Here is a 13072-nt window from a genome sequence, read left to right as displayed (position 1 = left end):
AGAAGATGATCAAAGAAAACGATTAGAAGATAATCAAAGAAGACGTGGAAATTTAAAAACTAGTGATAAAATTAATAATGGTTCTATGAATGTTTTCATGCAGTTGTTTTTAATGATTTATGAGTCGTTTTACTGGGAATTGTTAATAGTAAACGGCGTTATATAAGAGTTATCCCCGCGTCAATCCAATGCGTTGTCCTATGGCCATTAAATACTTTAATTTTATTATTTAAATATTCCGTCTATGTTCAAGGATATAATTTATTAATAATTTACGGCTATCAAATAATTTTATTTTATGAATTAGATATTCCGTCTATGTTCAAGGATATAATTTGTAACATTAATAATTTACTATACATTTAAGTGGTTAAAATTACGAAGAAGAAAATTAATTTAGAGGTGTAAATAATATATAAGGTGAACAAAAATTATATTGGGAAAACGTTAAAATTTTATACACGTATCAGTTCCAGTTCTTATTTATTATTCAGCTTTTTGGGACTGACATTTTCTGAGCACGATACAAAATGAACAATGGAATCGAATCGACATCCCTTGTTTCGTTTTCGATAAAATATACATAAAATATGATTTTAATTATTTATTAGGTAATTTACAGAGCGGCGTTTTCGTTAGAAATCTCACCAAGGACAATATACATCAATTTTAACATTTAAAACGACATAACTAAATATTATACTTATTCTCCGCATCAATAATGTATAAAATAAAATAATACTGATAGAATAATGATAATTTTGAATAATTTATGGCACCATTTTCGACAAATACTACTTCAAGGACGCTTACATAGATATAGTTTATGATATGAAAATGATAATTTTGTATAATAAAATATTTGAAAAAAACGTCGTCAAGCGGTTGAGTCTGAAGAGGGGTATTATTGCGCCTTCTTCTCGGTTTTCTTAGGCTGGAACTTGGCCAAGATGTTGGGTAGGATGACTCCCTAAGCGATGGTAATGCCGGAGTGCAGGTTCCTGAGCTCCCGTCATTGTTGATATTCAACTGCAGATGGCGGGGAGTGATGCTGGTCTTCTTGTTGTCTCTGGCGGCATTGCCGGGTATCTCCAATACCTTGGCAGCCAGGTACTCCATAACGGCAGCGAGGTATACGGGCGCACAAACCTTAACTTTCTCAGCGTAGTAGATGCGAGCTGGCGTACTTTAGGTGTTTAAAATTGCCACTGTATTCCATAAAGTTTAATAGTTTTAAGTGTTTTTTACTGCAAAGATGTTTTTTTCATGTCAGATGTTGACAGATCGCTCACTCCTTTCAAGAACGTCATAAATAAAAAAAAACTTGATTTCTCAGGAAAACGTTTTTAAAGTTTTAAAATATAATACAATATATCAAAAATAAATATCAAGCCACGTATCGAACTTTTTACTGTGCAACAGATCTTTTTAGGTAAAACCTGAAGGTTTTTTCTCCATTTGAAAAATATTTAGTATATGTACAAAAATAATAAAACAATACCTTTTCTTCAAAATGCAAAAACAACACTTTCTGCCCTGTGGCGGGTAAATATTAATTTAAAAATATGCCGCTTTTGCTGGGATATAGTACATTTTCTAAGCATTTCGAAAATTGACGATTTTCGATTTATGACGTTCTTGAAAGGAGCGAGCGAGATGTCACGAGTATGGGATAAGTTTACAAAAATGCCCGGAAATACATACACTCACTACTAACTGATTCAGTTTTCTCAAGTATCGTTTAGAAATTTTGGGCTTTTAACCATTTCAGCTTAACGCTAATCACAATATTTATATGTATTGCAAAAAGTTACAGGCTTTACATTTCAGAGTAAGCTCGGTCTACTGCCACAGGACGCCAAATCCAGAGACTGACTGATATTTCACGAAAACATGTTTATACTTCATATTATTTTTTGACATCTCATCAAAGATGAAGAGGAGTATGAAAGTCTGGGCATTTACGGGGCTGACGACCGTCATAGGCTGGTTTAAGTAATCACTTTACACGCGTGTCACATTCACCAATTCTACCCATTGTTGACAACCACAGTATTCAAATTCTTGGAAGTTCTATATATATGAACCAATTTTGAAACATTTTTTTTAAATTATTTATTTGGTAGTTATCCAGTAAAAGGATGTTTCTGTCAGTGTCAAGTATTATTTTTATTTACAAACAAAAAAATTATAGAAAATAATAATAACAATTGATTCAAAATTTATAGTTTAAACGCGTTTAGGTTTATCATTTTAGAAATAATGCTGTTTCATGAATCACTAGAACTTCATTAGAGACATCTATTGATGAGACGAAAAGAAGCTTTTTACTGAGCAGAAACTTTTTTATTAGTATGTGAGGTCCGAATCCTGGATTATAATCACACACATGAGAAACGCCAGAAAATATCATTTTCATTTTTATTCTTTCAGCTTATAATTTGACCAGATAATTTATTTACAACATTTTGAGAGTGTCCAAATACTTGTTCACAAAATCTAGATTATCTCCAAATTATGATTATGATTATTATTAAATCTGGATTATGATGATAATCCAGATTTTATGAACAAGTATTTGGACACAATCGAAATGTTGTAAATGTTTATACTTATTAAATCATTGTACTTACTCGAATCGTAGAACGTTATTATTAATTAAGGGAACTTTTTATGCTACTTCTCAAGGAACTCGATTTAGAAGTAGGTAGCTTTTGTATGCATGCTATTGTCCATGTGACACTTACATCCTTCACCCTTTGCTAGCTAACCAACCACCATTCCGCAAAAAGAAAGAACGCCACACCAATCAATCTTTGCCTAGTCCACATTCACGCATCTCCTCATACATACCTGCAGATTATTCCGACTCCTGACCTGTCACGTTCAATATTTGAAACACACGATCACGCCAAGTTTTCCTCACTCTTCTTCTTCTTCTATTTCCAACTATATTCGCATCACTAATTTACCATTTGCCTTTTGTTTTTATAAACTTAAGTTATTTTTATAACGATTCGACACAGTGCCCTATGCGCCACTGGGCGCCAGAAGAGATAATATTTGGATTCCCAAAATAATTCATGACATCTAGAATTCGATCACTACAGTTGGATATGTACAAATGGATTAATTGATAATTCTCTTTCTCGATAAATATTTATTAAATAATACGTTAAAAGGAATTAACCCGCAAAACCTCTATTAGAGACTTGTCTGCAGGTAGGATAATAAGGATATGGAAGGTAAATATGAAAAATACAATACAAACACCCAGACCAATTGAAAATAAATCTTTCTTAAATTTATTTTGCACTTGGCGGGAATCGAACCCGCGACGCCAGTTTCGTAGTGGAGTGTTTACCCAACTACACCACGGCAATAGTTTTATTTATTATTCTTATTAATTCGCTTACCAAGAAACAGGATTTTAGTACTCCAGCGTAGTACTGCAAGTTTTTGGACAGTTGGTACATCCCAATATATTGAAAAATGCAAAATATGTTCATTTTATTCCAGTCAATCCCGGTCTGAATACAAATCACTTGGAACAGGGATCGCAAGCCCCTTGGTAGACGCCAGTATAGATATGATATGATGTAAGCCAGGCCCAGCCAACCCAAATTGCACCCCGGGCCGCATTGAAGATATGTACATAAGAAGCATACAGATATTGAAAATCATTAAAAAATATCAACAACAAATTTCTTACTTATTAATTTTTTGTAAGTAATATAATCAGCAAGTGTTATATAATCAGGGTAATTGTGGAAAAAAACATTACTACGACAAGACGTGAGAAGAAAACACACCTTGAACCAGCAAAAAATGTGTCTGTATAGTAGTTAACATTTTTTTAAAATTTAACAATCAAAATTATTAATTAGGATACATAAATCAAACACCAATTTAATTTAAAAATAAAATTATTAATGGTCACTCAGTGCTAGATTTGAGTTTCTTTAAGTTTACTTGATATTTGTAAATCTATTCCAATAGTTGAAGTTGCACACCCTGTACATATATATATATATATATATATATATATATATATATATATATATATATATATATATATATATATATACAGTATCTACTCAATGAATTAGGGCCACCCATTATTTTTTTGAATACTCTGAAATCTTTTGGATTATTATATTTATTTTACATAAATACTTTAAGTTTTCTATTGACATCTAATGTCATGTGTATTACCTTCAATAATATGTAAAATATACCTGGATTTTTTAAGCCTTTACAAAATTTCAAACCCTTTTTCTGAGAAAGGTCCCTAATTAGCACAGGTAGACTGAGAGTTGAAAGTTCAAAAAATAGTCCTATCTCATTTATTAGTGAAGTTTCTTGAGTTCTGGTTGTTGTTTTGTTCAGAGAGGTTATATAGTTATCGTGTCTTGTGAAAAAAACTTAATTTTTAATTTTAGTTCATAAAGTATAAATTTTTTTTGCAAACACAAGTGTTTTTTTTGAAAAGGCAAAATGGGAAAAAGTAAAGACATTTCTGAGGAAAAAAAGTCTAGTGTTATAGTGATACTGAAATTAGGAATACTATCTAATAGAGAAATTTCAAAACAAGAAAACGTTTCTCGTCAAACAGTGGACAGAATTTCAAAATCAATAAAAAATCAGTCACCCGCCACCAGCAATCGGCGAAAGAACTGTCGTAGGATTAGAAAAACAACACCGAGGACTGATCGAAAAATCGTTCAAAGTGCCTTAGAAAACCGTAGTGCATCAGCAAAAACATTAAAAATAAAATTGGAAGAAGAGGGTTTAAATATATCGGTATCAACACTGAGGCGACGTCTTTGCGAAGTAAATCTGAAATGCAGGCGCCCTGTAAAAGTACCAAAATTGACACCACGAATGAAAGCGGATCGATTAAAATGGGCCAGGCTACATCGAAATTACTCGGTGGATGATTGGAAAAAGGTATTTATTTAAATTTAATTTTCAACATATCATTTTAGTAAATAAACTTATATATTTGAATTAAACTTAAATTTTCATTATTTTTCAGGTCATCTTTAGTGATGAGTGCCGGTTAGAAACCGTGACAGAGAGCCGTCGATTCGTCAGGAGAACACCAATGGAACGTTACAATGAGGCATGTGTGGTAAAAGTTATCAAACACCCCCCTGCAACAATGATATGGTCATGTATTATTAACAATTTACCTGGGCCGTTGTTTTTCGTGGAAGGAACAATGAACCAAAATTCCCATAAGCAGGTCCTCGAACGAATTTTATTGCCCTTCTACCATACACTCGACCCAACAGAAGGTCCATACACCTTCATGCAGGATGGGGCACCTTGCCACCGGGCTAAATCAATAATAAAATTTTTGTCTAACAAAAATCTGCCTTTGCTCCCCTGACCTGGAAATTCTCCGGACCTTAATCCTATGGAAAACGTATGGAGCATGTTAAAAAATAAGGTATACTCATTTCCAAATCCGACAGAAGACTGTCTAAAAAAAAATATTCAAAAAATTTGGTCAGAAGACGAAGAAATAAAAAACATGATAAAACAGTGCATTTTAAGTATGCCAAAAAGAATTGAGGCAGTTATTTCTGCCAAAGGTGGAAATACTAAATACTAACTATATTTATATGAAAATATATGCATTATTTAAGCGTAATAAAGTGTTCATGTGTAAATAAAATTCAATGTTGTTTAATTCAAGGTTTTCTCTGAGTTATTCCTGATTGAATTGAGAAATTGCGCGAAATTCTGGGTGGCCCTAATTCATTGAGTAGATACTGTATACATATATATATATATATATATATATATATATATATATATATATATATATACATATATATAAATATATATATACATATATATATATATTTATATATATATATATATATATATATATATATATATATATATATATATATATATATATATATATATATATATATATATATATATATATATATATATATATATATATATATATATATATATATATATATATATATATAAAACATATATCTGGCTTATAATCATACTCGTCATACATGACCGCGGGCCGCGGGTTTGCCACCCTTGATCTTAGCTACGTAAAGATATGTACACGGAATGACATCACAGCTAACGTCAACAGAAGTGTCTTTTATTCAATTATTTGAAATATATCATTCATATTACTTCACGAAGTTCTTAGATATCAATAGAGCATTTTAACGAAAAATGCGATATTTTTTAATATATATTTATCAAGCATTGTAAAAAAAATACAACTGTTTGGTTTTAAATTTGTAAGATTGTTTTATAATTCTATCAACAAGAAACATAAAACTAAAATTTTATGAATAGAGAAAGAGAATTTTCTTTTTTTTTTCAATTTCAATTTCAATTTATTCAATAATTAAAATATACATTACAAACTAACATTTAAGGCGTGTACATTAAAAAAATAAATTAAAAGTAAGCAAGAAGACTCTTGTTAAATGTGTAGAAGAATCCCGCTTCGGAAAACTCCTTCAGACACATGGAACAGATCAATATCCAATGTGATATTGTTCAACATAGCGGTAGCTCTTTCTACAAGCATAACCATTGGCAGGTTGGTCCTGTGTATAGGAATGTGAAAAAATCTATGCCGACGCTGTCTTAGGTAACTATCGGGAACATACAGACAAATGCTCCGGATAATTTCAGGATTATCGATCTTACCGCGCAACAATCAAAAATGCGTAATCAAATACACATACATTCCTTCTAGTCTCTAAACTATTGTAGCCAAGCATACCCTGGAGAAACTCGGTCGGGTAGAGCCAAGGATAATAGCCCTACTCTCTCATGTAGACATACCTCAAAAACTTATTTTGGACTTTCTCTACCATAAGATAGTACTTAAGCTCGTGTGGCCCCCAGATCATCGAGCCACTCTCGAGTCTACTTCGCACCAAGGAGTTATAAAGAGTTCTCAGCACGCGGGTATTTTCGAAAACCCTGGCAGTACGCAGAACCTAGCATTTTCAATGCATTACCACTGACTGCCTCTATGTGATCGTGAAATGTCAGGGTGCTCACAAATCTAACGCCCAGATCCCTACATTCGATGCTCGCATCAGATTTTGGTCGTTCATTTTGTAGCGATAAAATAAAGTTTTTTGGGCCCTAGTGAAAGACGTGACCGAACACTTAGAAACATTAAACATAAGTTTGTTTCGTCTTCCCCATTCACATATATTTGATATATCTGCTTGGAGAAGACGAAAATCGTCAAAAGTTGTCACCTTTGAGAAAAAAATCCTTTTAAAAAATTTATACAATGGGGTGGCAGGAGGGGTAATGTTAACAAGTGAAAGGTAATGTTATTTATTAAGTTAATTTTTAATGGATATTGTTTATATAATTATTTCTAAAATATTAAGTGTGTCCAAATAATTATTTCTAACATCTTGTTCACAAATCTGGATTATCTCCAATTATAGTAGTCATATATGTATATGAAAAATAACTCCTATTATTGGAGATAATCCAGATTTGTAAACAAGTATTTGGATCCATTCGTAATATTGTAAATTAAATTATAAACTACAAAAACAAAATAAAAATGATATTTTCTGGCGTTTCTCATGTATGTGATTATAATCCAGGATTCGGACCTCACATACAAATAAAAAGAGTTTCTGCTCCATAAAAAGTCTTCTTAATTTCACCAATAGATGTCTCTAGAGAAAATTCGAGCGATTGAAGTACAACGTTTCGAAATTGGTTCATATCTATGGAACTTCCAAGAATTTGAGTAGTGTGGTTGTCAATCATGGGTAGAATTGGTAAATGTTACACGTGTGTATCACTTAAACCAGCCTACGGTCGTAAGCCCCGGAAATGCCCATGCTTCCATATTCTTCTTCATCTATGTTGAGATGTCAAAAAATAATTATTTCTTATTTATTGTTCTCTTTTGCATTGGCAAAGCGTATAAGCTTATTGAAACGTATACTAAAATAGTACTTGTTATCATTAAGCAAAGTCCGATATTTTTCTCATTAATATTTTAAAATTAATTAACAGTCCCAAAACAGTATTTTTTATCGCGACGACTACAAAAGTAAAGCGTGGCGAGCAAGTATTGAAGAGATTTATGTTGTCGCCCAGAAAAAATGTTAAAATGTCCAGAAAAAATAGTTGGTATAGATTACACTGACCGACAATACGCAGCTTTTTGTCTGGTAAAATAATTACTATAACGTTTTCCCAATGAATATTTTGCTCTGATTTAAATTTTTTTGTAATATGTATGAAATTAAAATTTTCATACAATTATATTTAGGATTCAGGTCTAAATTCAGAATTATCCTCACCAGAAAATACCTTTTTTTATATTATTTTTTGACATCTCATCAAAGATGAAGAAGAATATGGAAGTCTGGGCATTTACGGGGCTTACGACCGTCATAGGCTGGTTTAAGTGATCACTTTACACACGTGTAACATTCACCAATTCTACCCATTATTGACAACCACACTACTCAAATTCTTGGAAGTTCTATATATATGAACCAATTTAGAAACCTTGTTCATGAATCAATAGAACTTCACTAGAGACATCTATTGGTGAGATGTAAAGAAGCTTTTTATTAAGCAGAAACTCTTATATTAGTATGTGAGATCCGAATCCTGGATTATAATCACACACATGAGAAACGCCAGAAAATACCATTTTCATTTTTATTATTAAGCTTATAATTTGACCATATAATTTATTTACAACATTTTGAGTGTGTCCAAATACTTGTTCACAAAATCTGGATTATCTCCAATTACAGGAGTTATTTTCATATTTTTTACTTACCTTTTTTATTTAAGCTTGTATTTATTTACAACATTTTTGTGAACAAGTGACACTCAAAACTATACAAAAAAGTTTTTATACTACTTCTCCATAGTTCTTAGATTTTCTACTGCCAAGAAATCATAATTTTTTAATGACTTCCATGCAGGTTTTTCAACCCCATTCAAACATTCCTCGAAGTCATGGACCTTTATAATCTCCCATGTCTGTGGGAAATCAAACATCTGTCTCATATCTATTTATAGAATTACATTTATTCATTGTTAGTATAATAATACTCATTTATACCTTATAAAATTCTGTCATCTAATTAATCACATTTAATCGTGACTTTTATTTCATTTATCACCGTCACTCAGAAAGCAACAATTTATTTATTTATCTCAATGTTAGTAATGAAACACCTCTTCCCCGACGTTCAGCGTAGATTTCCACTTCAGAGAACAACAGTATAATTAACGTTGAAGTATTTTTTTCATCTTCCGAACAATGAAAGAATCATAAATAAAAGATATCTATCAGCGAAATTTTTAATATTCAAAGATATCATTTATACGAGTATATTCGGCATTAAGTTTGGAATTACATGTTGATTATTTAAAATTAAAAAAAAAAACACTGTATAATAGCACTTCATGAGTTTTATTTCATTACACACGACTAGTTTGGAAAACTACAGATGTTTTCATCTCAAGGTTAAAAGTAAAATTAACGAGATAAAAAAAATTATGTATAGAAGTTGGTATATATATTTATATATATATATATATATATATATATATATATATATATATATATATATATATATATATATGTGTGTATATGTGTGTATATATAAAATACATATATATTTATAAATATATATATATATATATATATATATATATATATATATATATATATATATATATATATATATATATATATATAAAACAAAAAATATTTAGATGTATATATAGGTTAATACATATAGGGAAGGGGGTTAAGTTAAAACATCTGTAAGTTTTCGAAACTACTCGTATATATATTTAAAAAAAAACTCATTAAGTGTTTATTTTTAAAAAAATGTGAATGCCGAATTAATAAATAATATAAGAAATTAGTTATTGTGCCAAGTGTACTTTTCACTGGAGTGAATTGCTTTTTTTTATATTCTGTCTTTTTTTCTTCATCAAATTAGCTGGATACATTCGGGAATTTTGTATGGAGTACATCGACGACGTCATCATATATTCAAATGATTTAGAAAGCCACATAAGATATGTAGGGTTAGTGTTTTTCACATTACCTGACATACACTCCTCGCCTCCTTCGCATCCATACATCTAATCATACGTGCCCTCCGATTACGCAGACTTTTGACACCGCCAGATTTTAGGTTCTGATTGATCTGATCGTGCCAAGTCTTTTTCGGTCGTCCTCGTTCTGTTTTCCCGCTCACATTCGCCACATATTTTTTCTTAGTCATTCTCTCGCTATCCATTCGCTCTACATGTCCATGCCACCGTAACGAACTCTTCCTAATCTTTTCAATTATTCCTCGTTCAGCCATACATTTATTTGTCACGTCCCGATTCTTGAAATACTTGATCATGCCAAGTTTTCCTCGGTCTTCCTCTGCTTCCATTGCCACCATATTCGCCTCATTGATTAGTTTTACTATCCTTTGTTCATTCATTGGATTTACATGCCAAACCATCTTAACACACATTTCTTAATTTAATCGTTAATGATTATCTCATCCTTACAATATTTCCTTTCATTCTTGAACATCTATCCTACAAAGTTTTCACGCACATTCGCGATGCTGATGATTCACAGATGCTGTTCTTTTTACTGATAGCAGAGAAGACCTGCTGTATTTCAATTTAAGTTCTTAAAAGTTTGTGTGACGTCATCGTAATGATATTGTCAAGGAAAACCCATGAAATAAAACATGGATAATTTTTATATCAATTATGTATGGATGTGATGTAATTTTTTTTTTATTCAAGAAAACAGGTTGCTTATAACTTTGACAATGATATAAAATTTTTCTAAAAAAATAGAAAAAAAAATCTCACTTTCCGACAGGTTAATTCAAATTTTAAGTGTAATAACAACTTGCCGCAAATTTTGTCCGTTTTGGTCCGGAACTGTTAATCTCAAAATCAAATCTCCCACCAAAATCACCTCGTGGAGGTGGTCCATGTTGGTTAAACATCGTTACTGTTGAAACATTAAGATATTTAAAAAAAAAAAGAAAAAAAGAAAGAGAAGTTCTGATTTACTTTTATCACAAATTGAAAATGCTGAGTTTTTAAGAGAACTACGAGTTCTTTTAACAACTCGAGTATGTGATTGGTTCACCTACTGTTTCAAAGTCTTGGTATGGATTTAATAAACCATTTTACCAGTGAAATGATTTTTATCGTTTTTCAATTCCATTGAATAATGTCAAAATAAATATAGCCTAAAAATGTCATTTACATAAAACTCTGTAAAATGCGTATTTTGCCATTTTCCTGCACTGAACAAAAGGCGGGAAAATGACGAAACACATCGAGTTTTATGTCGATAGCATTTTGATTTTGACATTTGAGTTTCTTCTTCTTTTTTGTTTCCATAAGGCTGTTGAGAGTACAACAATCAGCTGATTTTAGTTTGAATAGTCAGAATAATTATTTTTCTTGATTTTTTTCAACATGTATAATCAATTACCATACACATTTGACAGAGTCCTGAGATACACCTCTTTCGGAGGTTTGGCGCATGATCCGCAAATTTAGATGCTCATCAGTCCGCCAATCAGCCGACCTGAGACGTCGGTTTGGATGGAAGAGTTCGCCAACAGACTAGCCCCGTCAACCGCGAATAATTGGAATGAGACCTCTTACTCATACAATTTTTCTTTGAATCTGGTACTATCCCCATCTTCTGGAAAACCCAATCAATTATCCCAATCCTAAAACCCGAATTCCGGATCATCCTACCGCCCTATAACCCTATCCTCCACACTGTTAAAAGTCGCCGAACATATGGTAAAACCCTTCTTGAATCTCAATTTGGCTTCAGGAAAAGGAGAGCACTATTGAAAGAGCTTCTGTCCTGACATCCGATATAAGGGTGGCATTCTCAAAAAATGAGTTTTTCATAGGAGTGTGTCTAGATATTAGTGGAGCGTATGACAATGTCATTGTACACATTTTGGAAAGTAAAATGTTACGTCTAAGCAATCCGCGTAAATCAGATTCATTTGTAGCAAACCTGATTATTTCCAGACAAGTGGAGATTCAGGTACGTGGTCAGGCAACGGTAGGAAGAGAATTGAGCAGGGGCCTCCCTCAGGAGTCCGTCCTAAGCCCAATTCTCTTCAGTATCTATATGCATGAAATAAGCAACGTAATCCTTAGACCCTCAGCTTTATTACAATACGCGGATGAATTCTTCCTTTATGTGTCTGGTCGAGACGCTAAGACTTTGGAAACTGTTTTAAATACTAGTATGAGAAACATAAGGAATTGTTTAGTGAAACACGGGCTGGAACTATCAGCAAACAAAAGTAATGCTTTAGTTTTTTGCAGACAGCGAAAAATCCCAGCCTTAAAATTCAGGATGGAGATGATGTAGTCCCAACTGTGACACTAATTAATTTCTTAGGTGTAATAATGGACTCTCATATTACATGGAACTCATACACAAACCACATAGTGAACAAGTGCCAAGCTGGGTTGAACACATTGAGAGCAGTATCAAGAGTGTGGTGGGGAAGCTATCCGTTCACTCAGAGACACTGTTCTACACTGCGTATATCCGCAGCTCTCTCGATTATGCGTCAGTCATTCTGGAACCTTGTTCGGAAAAAAATCTTCAGAGACTTGACCGGATACAGTCACAGAGCCTGAGATTGATTATCGGAGCGATGAAGTCCTCTCAAATTAACGCCTTGCAAGTGGAGGCCTCTGATCCCCCCTCGGAATGAGAAGACAGTACTTGGCGGATAAATTTCTCTTAAAATGTTCAATTAAAAAAGATAATCTCCTCTTTAAAAAAATAGAAAATCTCTCCCAATATGTGAATCTCTCCTCTTTTTGGAGAAACAAAAACCCCCCCATCATTAGTTAACAGTTTTAAAATCTACACTACCTTTAAAAATAATATAAACACTAAAGACCTTCTTCCCCTTTATCGCTATACTTTCAGTGCCCATATATTTTCCTGAAGTGTTTTACTCTCGTTCGGAGTTCAGAGCCACCT

The 13072-nt window shown here is 32.3% G+C and overlaps 1 long non-coding RNA gene across 1 annotated transcript; it reads left to right on the top strand.

Annotated features, from left to right (window-relative positions):
- Positions 1–4070: 4070 nt before the first annotated feature.
- On the top strand, positions 4071–5225 carry LOC148312897 (uncharacterized). Its single transcript, XR_015838666.1, has 2 exons — positions 4071–4950; positions 5039–5225. It is a non-coding gene; the product is annotated as an uncharacterized LOC148312897 (long non-coding RNA).
- The last annotated feature ends 7847 nt before the right edge of the window (positions 5226–13072 follow it).

Source organism: Brachycentrus maculatus, unplaced genomic scaffold, assembly GCF_059751285.1.
Source record: "Brachycentrus maculatus isolate JH-2025_06_01 unplaced genomic scaffold, ASM5975128v1 h1tg000029l, whole genome shotgun sequence".
NCBI classification, from domain to species: domain Eukaryota; kingdom Metazoa; phylum Arthropoda; class Insecta; order Trichoptera; family Brachycentridae; genus Brachycentrus; species Brachycentrus maculatus.
The sequence above is the reverse complement of the archived record's forward strand: the minus strand, read 5'-3'. Positions and strand labels throughout refer to the sequence as shown.